General features: G+C 40.0%; 1 protein-coding gene across 2 annotated transcripts in view; it reads left to right on the forward strand.

Moving 5' to 3' along the window:
- The first annotated feature begins 720 nt into the window (after window positions 1-720).
- Window positions 721-15,561, forward strand: part of LOC122557702 (doublecortin domain-containing protein 1-like) — a 554,199-nt gene continuing 539,358 nt past the window's right edge. For both annotated transcript variants that reach the window (XR_015760126.1, XM_087996361.1), the window contains exon 1: window positions 721-827. The gene's annotated coding sequence lies outside the window, so the exon portion shown is untranslated. The remainder of the gene's footprint in view (window positions 828-15,561) is intronic.

Consider the following 15,561-nt stretch of genomic DNA (forward strand, 5'->3'; position numbering starts at 1 on the left):
CCTGGCCGTCTCCTGCTTGCCAACATGCCCACTGTAGGCAAATCCCACATGGTGACACAATGGAATCCCTAGGCAACTTTAACCAGAAATTATTCAGTGACTGATTTGTCATTTAAACCCAAGCAGAGAAGGTCGAGCAACTTAAGTCAGTTTTTGTATTTCTGTTTCATTATGTTGTCAGCTTGTCTCTCCCTTCCCAAACAAGTCTTCTCAAGTCCCTACTACACCCCCTCTAAGAACATCTCACGGGAATCCAGATCCTTAGTGAATACCTCCCATGGCAGGAAAGTCTTCTCCCAACCACCAGCCAACTAGTATTTCCCATGAATGGTACTCATCAGCATGCAGATGAGGCCAAAGAAATAGAACTTCCAAGGTCCTTAAATTTCCTGTGCATCTTGGCCACTTGTCTGGAAGCATTTTGGACTTTTAAAAGATTTCCACTAGCAGAGGATTAAATATTAAAGTTCTGAAAGATACAGGGAACAAAAATATTTCAGGTTGTGATTTTCTTTGTCCTGAAACCCAAGGTATGGAATCCAATGAACATTTGCTAGTAATTAGGTAGATTTATTTTAGTAGGCGACAGAATTGTTTCTCTTTGTTGGCTGCAACAATTAATGATTGACCTGCGAGTTAAGCCTGGTTACAAGTGCTTTGGTCACATGGTTTTTGTGTCTAGCAACTGTTGCTAGAGATCCTAGGCTTTGGTTCTTGCCTGTGATTCATTGTGGAAGAGTTTATCAGTGGACAACCTTGATGATAATTGCAAACTTTGAAAGAAAACATCAAAGAAATGAAAACAACTTCATAGAATTTTAATTCAGGTACATTGGAATCTTTTGATAGTTGTGCTCTTAATGAAAACATGATTTGGAGATGCCGGTGTTGGACTGGCATGTACAAAGTTAAAAGTCACACAATACCAGGTTATAGTCCAACAAGTTTAATTAAAAGCACACTAGTTTTCGGAGCGACGCTCCTTCATCTGACTATCACCTAATGAAGGAGCGTCGCTCCAAAAGCTAGTGTGCTTCCAATTAAACCTGTTGGACTATAACCTGGTATTGTGTGACTTTTAACTTAATGAAAACACTTCTTGATTTCCTGTTTATGTACCAGTAACTGAGGCATATGAAAGGGCTGAATAAAGAACAAGAGTAAACTAAAGAAGTACTTATCTTTTATAGATTAAAATTTACTGAAAAGTAATGGGGTATGTTGGACTTAATTTTAATGTGAGGACATGGATTGCATTGTAGTAGACCTGAAATTATTTTTTGTTCTTGGACCGATTAACATGTATTCTAACAAATAATTGTGACTGGTTCAGTTAGTCAGCAAGGCAAAACCACACAAAGAAATCAGAATAACAAAATGAAAAGTGAACAGTAAGTACATCACATTGAAGGCATCCCAGTAAAGCTCATTAATAGCAATCATTAAAATAAAGAACAACAAACATCTTTCTAATAAGCCTTAAACCTAGATTCTGATTTTAGTCAATGTCACGTTTACTCCAATTTGGTATATAATCTGGTTTAAATGTATCAAATGTATGTGGGTGGATTTAAGAACACTGCTCCAGTATATTTTTGCTACCCGTTTGGCAATTGTATAGCATAGATACGTGGAGAAAGATAGCCACAACTTCTATGTCCAAATCTAAAATAAGTGTTAGTGAAAGCATAATGATAATGATAATGTTACTAGACTAGTTGTCCAAAAGCCCAGACTAAGATCTAGAGACATGAGTTCAAATTCTATGATGGCAACTGCAGAATTCAAATTTAATTAATTAATTAAATAAAATTGGAGTAAAAACCTAGTGTGAACAATGGTTACCATGAAACAACTGGATTGTCATAAAACCACTTGGTTCACTAATGTCTTTCAATTTTAGAGAACGAAATCTGCTGACTATATATGATGTGTTCTATAGATGAATCCAGCCTTGCAGCAATATGGTTAAATTCTATCTGCCCTCTGATAATGCCAAGCAAAACACACATCATTTGCAAGCAAGTGGCTCAAAACCACTCTGACAAGGGCAATTAGGGATGGGTAATATACACTGGCCTTTTCAGCACAGCACAGTGCCCATGATTGAACTGAAAAAAAGACAATCATATTTGGATGTGTGTGGCATATTATATGAGTGGACAGGCCATACTAGATATACAAAAAAGTGAGAAAATAGCACCAGGAAAATTAGGACTACCTAATGTAAAAATTTACACACAGTTCATATCTCTCAACTGTGCTCTTTCTTGAAAACCTGAAAAGATGAGGAACCCTGATGATCATTCAGGAAAAGAAAAATCAGGCATATCTGTTTCCTTGAGTCAAATAGCAGGAGTCCATAACTTAACTGATCGCCTTAAAGTGGAAATGCCTCCTTTCAGAAGTAATCAATTTCCCATTGAAAGGATTTTAATGTCTCCTTGCAATAGATGGAAGGGAAGATCATTGTTAATTTGATTTTGTTAAGGGCATGTGATCAAGTTCTCCTGGGATTTACAAGATTTGAACAAAACTTGAGGACCATCCCAAATTTAACGTCTGCCTTGGAGACTCTTTTAAGTACAGTAGTGTTATTTGCTCCCTGGGCATTTAATGACCAGAATTGTCCTTGTACAACTCCATATTTATATTTTTTTAAAAATGAAGCAAATCTTAGCAGGAGTTATACACTTAATGGTAAGGTCCTGGGGAGTGTTGGTGAACCAAGAGACCTTGGAGTGCAGGTTCATAGCTCCTTGAAAGTGAACTCGCAGGTTCTGGTCTCCTTCCTATCAGAAGGATGTTGTGAAACTTGAATGGGTTCAGAAAAGATTTACAAGGATGTTGCCAGGGTTGGAGGATTTGAGCTCTAGGGAGAGGCTGAATAGGCTGGGCCTGTTTTCCCTGCAGCGCCGGAGGCTGAGGGGTGACCTTATACAGGTTTGTAAAATCATGAGGGGGATGGATAGGATAAACAGACAAGGTCTTTTCCCTGGGTTGGGGGTGTACAGAATGAGAGGCCATAGGTTTAGGGTGAGAGGAGAAAGATATAAAAGGGACTGAAGGGGCAACTTCTTCACGCAGAGGGTGGTGTGAGTATGGAATGAGCTGCCAGAGGAAGTGGTGGAGGCTGGTACAATTGCAGCATTTAAAAGGCATCCGGATGGGTATATGAGCAGGAAGGTTTTAGAGGGATAGGGGCTGGGTGCTGGAAAATGGGACTAGATTAGTTTGGGATATCTGGTCAGCATGGACAATTTGCACCGAAGGGTCTGTTTCTGTGCTGTATATCTCTACGATTCAATAACTATATCTTTTGTACATACCCTTTTAGGGTCTACTCTAATCTTTTTGATGATGGACTGAGAAACTCTTGTTGGACAAGGAGAGCATATGCACATCACTTAACAACAAAAGTGGATATTTACATTTATATACTATCTTTAATGTTGAAAGATTGATCCAGAATACTTCACAGTGAAAGCAAAAGTCATAATTTAATCTCACTGCATCAAACATTTGTAGAAATATTAAAACAAAACCTACCCTGCTTCTTTCATTGTCTATAAAGACAGGTAATTCCAAAGACAAAATTTATTTACAAGCGAAACACTACTTTAACTTGAGGCCTGGATCAAGGACTGTTTCTTAAAATCCTTTTTCTCAAAACCTGCTACTTTTCTATCAATTCTAGTTGTATAAACAGAGAGACATTGCTCTGACATTCTTATTGCTTAAGGGTCTGTCTGCTTGCTAATCAACTACTCTCGCTCATGGGTGTATAGTCTCCACAGACATTTCATGTTGTGTCCATTTAATTACAGTATCTTCACTATAATTAAGAATTGGTGGCACTCTGGAAAAAGGTACAATTGCTTGGTATCCCCAGTCATGCTCTCTAATGAACATGGAATGAAAAATAGACAGACTGAGTCAGTTACGACATGTTGATATGTGATGGATTCACACATAAGCCCTACCATTGTGTTGGAAATTTCTGTCCCGAAAAATATTAGAGCACCAATGGTATTTGCAAGAACTTTCATGAATATCTCATAGAAATAATGAGATTTTGGAAATTTACTTTTATAGCTTATATTTCTTCTGCACCATGAACACACTGTGGCTTTTAATATGTAGATCGTACAACAGCAATTTGCCAAAATTTCTTTAACAGCGCATTCAAAACTTGTAACTCAAACACACAGATGGACAAAGGTGGGAGTGCATTGGAACACCATTAACTCTAAGTTTGCATCCATTACACAACATCCTATACAATTTTCTTTTGGAAGATGTGAGCATTGGTGGCAAAGCCAGCATTCTTTGTCCATCCCTAATTGTCCTTGAAAAGTGGTGGTGAACTGATTTCAGTTTCAATTCATGTATACCCACAGTACTGCTAGTGAAAGATTTTAAATATTTTGACCGGGAGCAGCGAAGGAATGTTAATATAGCTCCAAATCAGGTTAGTGTGTTAACTTGGATGAGATTGTGCTTGTGTAGTGCTCCCAAGCACTTGCTTCCCTCATCCCTCAAAGTGGTAATGGTCTCAGGTTTGGAAGGTGCAACTGAAGAACCCTTGACAACTTGCATTACATCTTGTAGAGGTGCTGCAACGGTACACCTATGGTAGGGGACTGTATTTTCACGTTGGTAGATTGATTCCCAATCGAGTAGCCTGCTTTGTCTCAAATGTACTATTGGAGCTGCACTTATCCAGATAAGTTGACAATTTCCATCATACTCCTGACTTTAGACTTGTATGTGGTGGACAGGCTTTGGGGAGTCAGGAGTGAGGAACCTGCAGTCACAGTTCTCAGCCTCTAACTTGTTCTTGGCATCACAATATGTACATGGCTGGTCCACTGAGGGTTTTAACGAGTGGTAACCTCAAGAAGTTGTCATGGGGGATTTAGCAATGGTTAATTGTCAAGGGGAAATGTTTAGATTCTCTCTTGTTGGATATTGTCCAGCTCTTTATGCACATGTATAATTAGTGTCTGATGAAGTTAGGCTGATGCCCCAGACATTCATTACTCTGTTGAAAAACCCGAGCCCTTCCTTGATTGACAACTTTCTCTCACTGATATCTGTGGTCAACTTCACAATGTTCATTTATGGAAAGCTATGAGGTTTCAGGTAAAATATATTAAAAGATCAAGTTAATTGACACTTTCTTTGGCTTATAGTTGAAAGGATTTTTTAAAATAGTAGAAATTATTTAGTGCACGTTTAAGATTTTTTTGAACATTTCTGATTATCACCACAGTTTGTTCTTTCTATACAGAATAGTAAGTGAATGTGAATGAAAGTGTCATGGGGGCATGACTGAGTGGGTGGAGTATCATAGTCTAACACAGAGACATGTGGAGCCATGAAGGAGGTAGGTGGAGGTATAACCTGAAGTGAGGGGCCATGTGGGTGGATGGGACAGCATGAAGTGGAATAAATGGACCATGAAGATGATGGAAGTGAGAAAGTGTGAGGAGAGAAGATGAGAGGTCTATCCTGTCCATAGCATCTGCAATGGTTTTCCAAAGAACCAAAGTGTTTTACTCATCTCAGTCCTCAATGGCATCCTCTTATTTTTAAATTGTGCCCCCAGTTCCAGATTATTTAACCATGCAAAACATATTACCGGCATCATCTCTATATATTCCTACAAGCATTCTGTAGGTTTCAATTAGATCACCTCTCATTCTTTGAAACTCAAGAGGATATGAATCTATTTTGTCCAATCTCTCTTCATAGGCCAACCTTACCACTCATTCTAGGAACAAGTTTGGTGAATGTTCATTGCTCTCCCTCTTTGGGAATTATAATATCTTTCCTGTGATAGGGAGAATCACCTTGATACCCATCTGCTATTATGACTGCCTCTGACCTTTTTCCCAGATCAGCTGACCAGGCTGCAGCTGAATCTGCTCCTCTATGCAATAACCATTCGACAAATCTTTTTTCCATAGCTGGAAGCCTGAGCCAGAGATTTTCCTAATACCCATCATCCAACTTCAAGGATGAGGATACAGGTCATTGAGACTGCCTTATTGACAGTCACATCAACTCAGTCTTTAAAGATATCTAACTTGTAGCTGAGTGTCTTAGCATGACCACTGACCACTGAAAATGATTGGTGAATTCACCCTATATGTTCAAAATAACTACTCATCATTGCCTACTTATTTACTTTTGAAAGCATTAATTTTATGACAGTAAAATCCACATAAAAAAGAACAAACAGTCTGCCCCTAGACATAACATGACAGAGGCTATTGTCAGCTCAAATCACACAGTGAGATGATAATAGATTAAGCATGTACCAAAATGAATGAAAACTTCCCTCTGTTTCTATTTAATTTAGCCCAAAGGTAGAAAATATGTTTTGGCTCCAATCTTAGGCTGTAATTGATAAATTATTGCCCCTCAAGTTACAGATGTGACCTTGATTATGCAACTGTGTCAGAAGCTAATGTTGGTTGGTCACTTCTGTATTCCTCAAGGGGCGTACTTTTCAACTTGATGCATTTTATTTCTACACAGTATCCTAGATCCAATGACAGAGATTTGTATGAGCATGATATCTTGTTTAAAAGGGATATGTTTCCTGCTGAGCTTAGGAAAAGAATAAGGAGAAACATTCAGGATGAATGATAGTGAGCCAACACTAATTCTATTAGGTATTATGAACTGTGAGGAGAATAGTGTGCAACTGCAAAAAGACATTGACATGTTCATGGAATGGGTGGGCAAGAGGCAGATGAAATTTGATGCAGAGAGATTTAAAGTAATTCAATTAGACAGCAAGATATTATGTGAAAAAAAATCATAATTGTAAAATGGATGCATGAGCAGAGGGGCCTGATGATATGTGTAAGAATGTATTGAAGATGACTGAGCAGGTGACAGAGCAGTTAAAAAAGTAAATGAGATCCTGTTCTTTATAAATAAAAAAAAATTCCAAAAATATAGTTTTTCATCAATTATCTATAAATAAATACAAGTACTAAACAGTACTGGATACATTTTACAGAAAATACAGTCGGATTTTGACATTCTCTCATTACAGCTTCAATCCAGTTGCAACAAGCAGACATTTTCTAAATATGAAAGGGAACTATTTACATTCCCATTAAGGTTAAAAGAGTATCTTGAAATTTAACAGACTCTCATTATATTTTGGCAGAATGACCTTAGACAGTGGCCTTTCCCCACTGAGTTTTCCCGGCAGCTGTCCCAAGCTGTCCCTCAACACATATTCCTGGACTTCGGAATATTCAAGTCTTCAAATACATTTATTAAAATTATTTATTATAAGTTTGGGTTTCTAGTTTTTGATTAGTAACTGATATTTTTTCTGTATGTCTGAATCACTTCTAAGTATTCTTTTTACAATTTTTTTTATAAAAGGGCTTTTGAGGCTTTGCTTAAGAGTGGATCAGTTTTGTGCACTCCTAATGGATTTTTATTTATTTTAGTTTGTTTGCAACCGAACAAGGTAAATAATGGGGCCTCAATGTTTGTTAGAGGTTTCTGGAACTTGGTTTTTTTGAGCTTAAGGGAGACACTCATAACTTGGGCTGGGAAACTTGGGTTTCAGTTTTCACTATGAGTGGAGCAGTCATGTGAAGCCCTCAGAGCAGAATGGCTGTATAGATCTGATAGATACTCTAGAGAAGAGAAGGATAAATAGTGAGCATAGGTTACCTTAAGAGTGAGGAAATAGCATTTGTCCCAGACCAGAAGTGTTGTGATAAAACCTTAAAGAAGTTATTTAAAGCTGAGGAGAAAGTGAGGTCTGCAGATGCTGGAGATCAGAGCTGAAAATGTGTGCTGGAACAGCGCAGTAGGTCAGACAGCATCCAGGGTACAGGAGAATTGAAATTTCGGGCATAAGCCCTTCTTCAGGAATGAGGAAAGTGTGTCCAGCAGGCTAAGATAAAAGGGAGGGAGGGGGGACTTGGGGGAGGGGCATTGGAAATGCGATAGGTGGAAAGAGGTCAAGGTGAGGGTGATAGGTCAGAGTGGGGTGGGGGCGGAGAGGTCAGGAAGAAGATTGCAGGTTAGGAAGGCGGTGCTGAGTTCGAGGGATTTGACTGAGACAAGGTGGGTGGAGGGGAAATGAGGAAACTGGTGAAATCCGAGTTCATCCCTTATGGTTGGAGGGTTCCTAGGCGGAAGATGAGGCACTCCCACGAGGAGGTTGAACAGTTCATCCACTTCACCAACACCTTCCACCCCGACCTCAAATTCACCTGGACAGTCTCAGATTCCTCAATCCCCTTCCTCGACCTTTCTATTTCTATCTCAGGCGACCGAATCAACACGGACATCTACTACAAACCGACCGACTCCCACAGCTACCTGGACTACACCTCCTCCTACCCTGCCCCCTGTAAAAACGCCATCCCACTCTCCCAATTCCTTCGTCTCCGCCGCATCTGCTCCCAGGCGGACCAGTTCCAAAACTGTACAACCCAGATGGCCTCCTTCTTCAAGGACCACAATTTCCCCCCCCCGATGTGGTCGACGATGCCCTCCACCGCATCTCTTCCACTTCCCGCTCCTCCGCCCTTGAGCCCCGCCCCTCCAACCGCCACCAGGACAGAACCCCACTGGTCCTCACCTACCGCCCCACCAATCTCCATGTACAGCGTATCATCCGCCGTCATTTCCGCCACCTCCAAACAGCCCCCACCACCAAGGATATATTTCCCTCCCCTCCCCTATCAGCATTCCGTAAAGACCACTCCCTCCGTGACTCCCTCGTCAGATCCACACCCCCCACCAACCCAACCTCCACTCCCGGCACCTTCCCCCCTGCAATCACAGGAGGTGCAAGACTTGCGCCCACACCTCCCCCCTCACTTCCCTCCAAGGCCCCAAAGGAAACTTCCATATCCGCCACAAATTCACCTGCACCTCCACACACATCATCTTTTGCATCCGCTGCACCCAATGTGGCCTCCTCTATATTGGGGAAACAGGCCGCCTACTTGCGGAGCGTTTCAGAGAACACCTCTGGGACACCCGGACCAACCAACCCAACCACTCTGTGGCTCAACACTTCAACTCCCTCTCCCACTCCACCAAGGATATGCAGGTCTTTGGACTCCTCCATCGCCAGACCACAACAACACGACGGTTGGAGGAAGAGCGCCTCATCTTCCGCCTGGGAACCCTCCAACCACAAGGGATGAACTCGGATTTCACCAGTTTCCTCATTTCCCCTCCCACCACCTTGTCTCAGTCAAATCCCTCGAACTCAGCACCGCCTTCCTAACCTGCAATCTTCTTCCTGACCTCTCCGCCCCCACCCCACTCTGACCTATCACCCTCACCTTGACCTCTTTCCACCTATCGCATTTCCAATGCCCCTCCTCCAAGTCCCTCCTCCCTCCCTTTTATCTTAGCCTGCTGGACACACTTTCCTCATTCCTGAAGAAGGGCTTATGCCCGAAACGTCGATTCTCCTGTTCCCTGGATGCTGTCTGACTTACTGCGCTGTTCCAGCAACACATTTTCAGCGCTTATTTAAAGCTGAGCACATTTAAGGAAGTGCATAATTGTTCCAGGAAGATGTTGTTTGCAGTTCTAGTCTAAAAGATGAAGTTACAAGTAACTAAAACCTACCAAGATATTACATACTGGGAATCTACATATGAGTGGTGTTTTGGGTACCATAAAAAAGTTATTTTTTAAATTCATTTGTGAGACAAGTGTATCGCCTGTCCCTGTTTGTCCTTACAAAATTGGTAGTGAGCTGCCTTCTTGAACTGCTGCAGTCTATATGCAGTAGGTAGATCCCCCCCAATGCCATCCAGCAGGGAGTTATACGTTTTTTTTAGATTAGATTACTTACAGTGTGGAAACAGGCCCTTCGGCCCAACAAGTCCACACCGCCCCGCCGAAGCGCAACCCACCCATACCCCTACTTTTACCCCTTACCTAACACTAAGGGCAATTTAGCATGGCCAATTCACCTGGCCTGCACATCTTTGGACTGTGGGAGGAAACCGGAGCGCCCGGAGGAAACCCACACAGACACGGGGAGAATATGCAAACTCCACACAGTCAGTCGCCTGAGTCGGGAATTGAACCCAGGTCTCTGGCGCTGTGAGGCAGCAGTGCTAACCACTGTGCCACCGTGCCGCCCACATCAGACACTGAAGGTGAGCCAGGAGGTGAGTTACTTACTGTAATATTCCCAGCCACTGATTTGCTGTAGGCTAGTCCAGTTCAGTGTTTGATCAATGGTAACCCCTAGAGTGTTGATAGCAATGGCAGTAATGTTGATCAGTGATTGTAATATCATTGAATACCAAGGGGTGGGAGTTATATTGTCTTTTACTGATGACAGTCCTTATCTGGCATTTATTTGATGCAAATGTTACTTGCCACTTGTCAGTCAATTGGATATTGTCCAGATTTTGTTGCATTTGAACATGGACTGTTTCAATATTGAAAAGTTGTGAATGGTGATGAACATTGTACAATTGTTATCAAATATCTCCACTTCTGACCTTATCATGGAAGGAAGGTCATAGATAAAGCAGCTAAAGATGTTTGGGCCTGGGACACTACTCTGGAGCTGAGATGACTGACCTCCAAAAACCACAGCTAGTTTCCAATGTGAAATGTGAACCTACAGGATTGCCTTGTGCAACAATACAGTGTTAGGAATTTGATTGAATGTTTTGTAAATTTATGACAGGGTAATCATTTGAGGTTATAAATTTTGTTACTTTTTTTCTGGTCACCTTTAAAAGTTTTGAAGTCTTTTCATCACTTTTCCAAAGTTCTGTCTTGTTTGTTTGATGTTCAGTTTCCTTTCATCTATCAAATCCTTTATCTAATAATCTCAGGCCCAACTCATTTTCCAAAAAGGTAATTTTAGGTTTTCGGGTTGATTATAGTCCGTTTGTGATTATTGGTTATTTAGGCCCTTTGGAAAAAGACTTCACTTAACCCAAATGGACCTAAAAACGAAATTGTTTCCCAATGGTCCAATGGACTGAGCAGACACATAGACATGCTGTGTTCGACCTGAAAAGACCTAAAATCAAAGTTTTCTGCCCCAAAGCGCTAGAACTCAGCAGGTCAACAAGGTCCATTCAGGTCTGCTTCCAGCCTTTTCAGTTTTCGGATATACAGATAATGGATCCCTGACCTGGTTCAGTACAATGACTGCTAAGAAACATGCTGTTAACCAAGTTGAAGGTGGATTGTGCCAGTTGCTGCAGCTGATGGAAAAGTAGTGAAAACCAAATAAGATTGTTGTATCTGGTAAATTCTAAAGATGTTGAACAACAGAGTTGTGAGAATATTGTTTTACAAGATATCATGATGCACAGGAAAGGTATCTGTTTAAACACAAAGATGGCAGTTTTACAAGTATCAGTTGTTGGTGGATCTGCTCATAATCTGTAGCAAGACTGATGGAGATAATACAGGGGTCAAGTTGTTGTCTGAGCATTTTAGAAAAAAGCATTATCTAATTCAATCTCAGTTTCCGTCTCTTGGTCTGCAGTTCTACACTTCACAACATCTTGAGTGCATATTCAAATATTTTGAAAGCATAACAAAGGTTATAAAGGCACAGTCAGATATCTCTGATATATGAAACATGTACTTATACAACTACTAAATTTGAAGCTCTATAGAAGGTTCACTGGACCTGAAAAATTAATTCTGCTTTCTCTCCACAGATGCTGCCAATCCTGTTTAGTTTTTCCCAACAATTTCTGTTATTGTTGCTGAATTTGGTCTTTTTGGATATGCTTTACTATGACAGACACCACAAAAACATTATGACGGCAAAATATTATGGATGCTGGAAATTTGAAAGAAAATGCTGAAAATTTGTCAACAGAGCTGGTAGCATTCATGAAGAGAGAAGCAGAGTTAATGTTTTGGATTTATGATCTTTCATCAGAATTGATCAATATAGTGTTTAGTACAGTGATGATAATAGTTTACCTCTGTTATATTGAAATTAAGTTAGTTTTGAATGTTGTTGCATAATATGAAAGCAATACTGTAGCATTTTGCAAATATGAGGGGCATGGATAGGGTAAATAGGCAAAGTCTTTTCATTGGGGTTGGAGAGTCCAGAACTAGAGGGCATAGGTTTAGAGTGAAAGGGAGAAGATATAAAAGAGACGTACGGGGCAACTTTTTCACGCAGAGGGTGGTACATTTATAGAATGAGCTGCCAGAGGAAGTGGTGGAGGCTGGTACAATTGCAACATTTATGAGGCATTTGGATGGGTATATGAATAGGAAGGGTTTGGAGGGATATGGGCCGGATGCTGGCAGGTGGGACTAGATTGGGTTGGGATATCAGGTCGGGATGGACGGGTTGGACCGAAGGGTCTGTTTCCATGCTGTACATCTTTATGACTCGATGACTGTAAATATATACAAAAGATTAGGGATTCTGGGTAATCCAAGATGGAGGACGGGAAAAATTTCTGACTGTAACAGCTGCTCCTTTTTTGAGGTATTTTAGGTGCTGGAGGTGATTTCCTTGAATTGCAGGAGCAGCAATTACTGTTTCATATGCTGTTTCATTGTTTTGGAACTTTGGGAAAAAAAGTCAAAACAACAGCAGTTTTAAAAGGGAGAAGAACAGACAAAGGAAGCACATTGCAGAGAGAGAGAGAACCTGCACAGTTACTGCCTTTGATGTTTGAATTCGTGTATGAATAGGAAGGGTTTGGAGGGATATGAGCCAGGTGCTGGCAGATTGAACTAGATTGGGTTGGGATATCTGGTCGGCATGGACGGGTTGGACCAAAGGGTCTGTTTCCATGCTGTACATCTCTATGACTCTATGACTTTATGAAAAAAGCTATAAAGAACAGTGATTTTTCCTCATTCCTACCATATCTAACATGGTCTTTCTAAATTTATGCAGCTCTTTTAATACAATATAAAACTGACTCTGAGACATTTCACAGAGGCACTATGATAAAATTGGGTACTGAGACAAAGAGGTGTTATGAATTTGGTCAGATGTAGATTTTAAGCTGACCTATAATGCAGTAAATTACCCAAGTGAGGGGAATGCTATTGAACTTCAAAACAGAGGAAGCATATCGGAGGAAATGGTTATGTGTCAAAGGCTGGACATTTAAGATGATGTGGGGTAGTTATTAGCAGAGAGAAAAAATTAGAGATTAAATTAAAATTATTGTCATGCTGTGTTTTTCTAACTAACACATATACTTGAGTTTTGAAGACCATTTTTAGGCTGAAATTAGGGGGTCGGCTTATACACAAGGTATTGTTTTTGAGGGGATGAAATTCAAGCTTGGCATGAGTCAAAAAAATGGACAAATGAGCCAGATCTCTATATAAAATAGTAAAAAACAAAAGGAAAAATAATTATGGCCATTATTGAATATTTATCTACAAAATAACTGTCTCCATTCTACTTGCCACGCTAGAACAGTACTGTCTGTATTCCAGTTACCAGCACCGTAAAGTGCATGTAGGTCTACACGTATGCACAAAAGTTAATAGACATACAAGCAGGTGGTCAGGCCATCTACCGGGGCTATTTGTACCACACACAATTCATGAAATAAAAACAGAGAGGCAGTAAAAACAGAAAGAAAGTTTGATTGTATTTTATTAGAAAGGACTGCATGACACTGTTAATAATATACGATACACACTTTACATCAAAAAACTGATATTCACAGCAAAAAACTCTTCTCACCGTATATCACAAATATTATGGGATAGCTGCTTAAAACAAAAGTTACCGGTATATGCAAAAGTCCATTAGAATCCTTCAAATTCCCTGTCCTCATCAATTGCACCACTGAATAATTCATTCCACTCGTCTGAGTCAAGCATATCATTGTATAGATCATCTTCATCTGCCCTCTCAAGGTGATCATCAATTTATGTGTCATCACTTCCATCTGACCATAAATAATCATCCTCTGTACCATTTAAATCATTAGAAATTCCACATTTTTTGAAGGCTTTCTCACCAATTTCAGTTTTCATCCCCTTCCAGGACTCAACAATCCACTCATATACAGTTGCAAGTAATGAAACATGCATGTTGCCACCCTTTGTAAAGCTTTTATCCCCTTGTTGCATCCAAGTGTCCCATTTCCTTCATACTAAGTCCTTAAAAGGTTTAGTGATGCTGACATTCAGTGGCTGCACCATGCTGGTAAGGCCTTCAGGAATCATTGCAATGTCAGTATTGTTATCTTGAAGTTCACTTTTCACTCTGTGTGATCTGAACATATCCCAAACCAGTAAATGTTTTCCTTTCTAAGTCCACCTGGTCACATATTGCAGACCTCCCCAATCCAAGTCTTGCAGTCACCTTCATCCATCCACCCTTTTTCATTGATGAGGACAACAATACCTTTCAGAAATTTCTGTTTGGGCTTGGTTTTCTGCTTAAAAATCACCACAGGCTTTAACTTTGTTCCATCTGCCATACAACCAAGTACCACTGTGAATCGACTCCTTTCATGGCCAGTTGTCTTAAGCAAAACTGTTTTTGCTCGAATTTCGTCCACAGTTCTGTTTCCTGGCATATCAAAGTTCATTGGGGTTTTGTCCATATTGCCAATGCATGAGAGCCTGTACCCATTTTTCTTCCAACTTCTGATTACAAAGCGATGGAACCCTATTAACTTGTCATTAATTTCTGCTGGTAGATGTTGGGCAATCTTAGTTTGCTGTCTAAGCACAAAATCTTACCTTTTCATGCACCTACTGCATCATCCAGCACTGGCTTTGAAATCACTAAATTAATTTTTTTTGCTTCATTTTTGGCACGTATTCTTATGTATTGCCGAGTCACTATGATTCCATTCTGACGACACTGAATTACCCAGTCAGCAATCTTTTCTTCTAGTTTTGGCCACTTGTTCAGCTTTTTTCAGTTGGCATACTTCGCTTTTGGCATAGCTTTTAACTCTGTAGCTTATTTCCTCCAATCTCAGACAAGTTTTTCAGAAACACAGAACTCCATTGCAGCTACATTATTGTTGTTCTTCTCTGCAACTTCAATAACTTTTAGTTTAAACCGTATACTTGTTTATTCATGATGCCATTTTGTAAGAAAAACTTGGGTGAGTTTTACAATATGTTCAGACCACAACTGTACGCGACACCTACTTCTATGAAACTGAAGCAACAGTCGAAAGTCGAGGTTGAGGGTTGCCATAAGGTCCCATTGATGTTTGCATGCACAGGTCACACATATGTATGTAAATATTACATAAATAAATATATACTATATCTATATATATATATACACACATTATGCAAATATATACTGGTGCGCGAAACATGTAAATAATAACACACATACATATATGTATATAAATACTTACGCATACCAGTATATATTTGCACAACGTGATTTTCAAATCGTTAAATTAAGTGTTGATAGCAATGTATACCATATGTATATAATAATTATCAACATTCAATTTAATGATTTGAAAGTTGCATTGCACAAAAATATACTCGTCTGTGTAACATGTGGTGACACAGGTATTGAATCAAAAATGTGTA

The sequence above is a fragment of the Chiloscyllium plagiosum genome, unplaced genomic scaffold (genome assembly GCF_037043375.1).
Source record: "Chiloscyllium plagiosum isolate Xiang-an unplaced genomic scaffold, Cpla_swu_hap1 HiC_scaffold_18, whole genome shotgun sequence".
Classification (NCBI taxonomy): Eukaryota; Metazoa; Chordata; class Chondrichthyes; order Orectolobiformes; family Hemiscylliidae; genus Chiloscyllium; species Chiloscyllium plagiosum.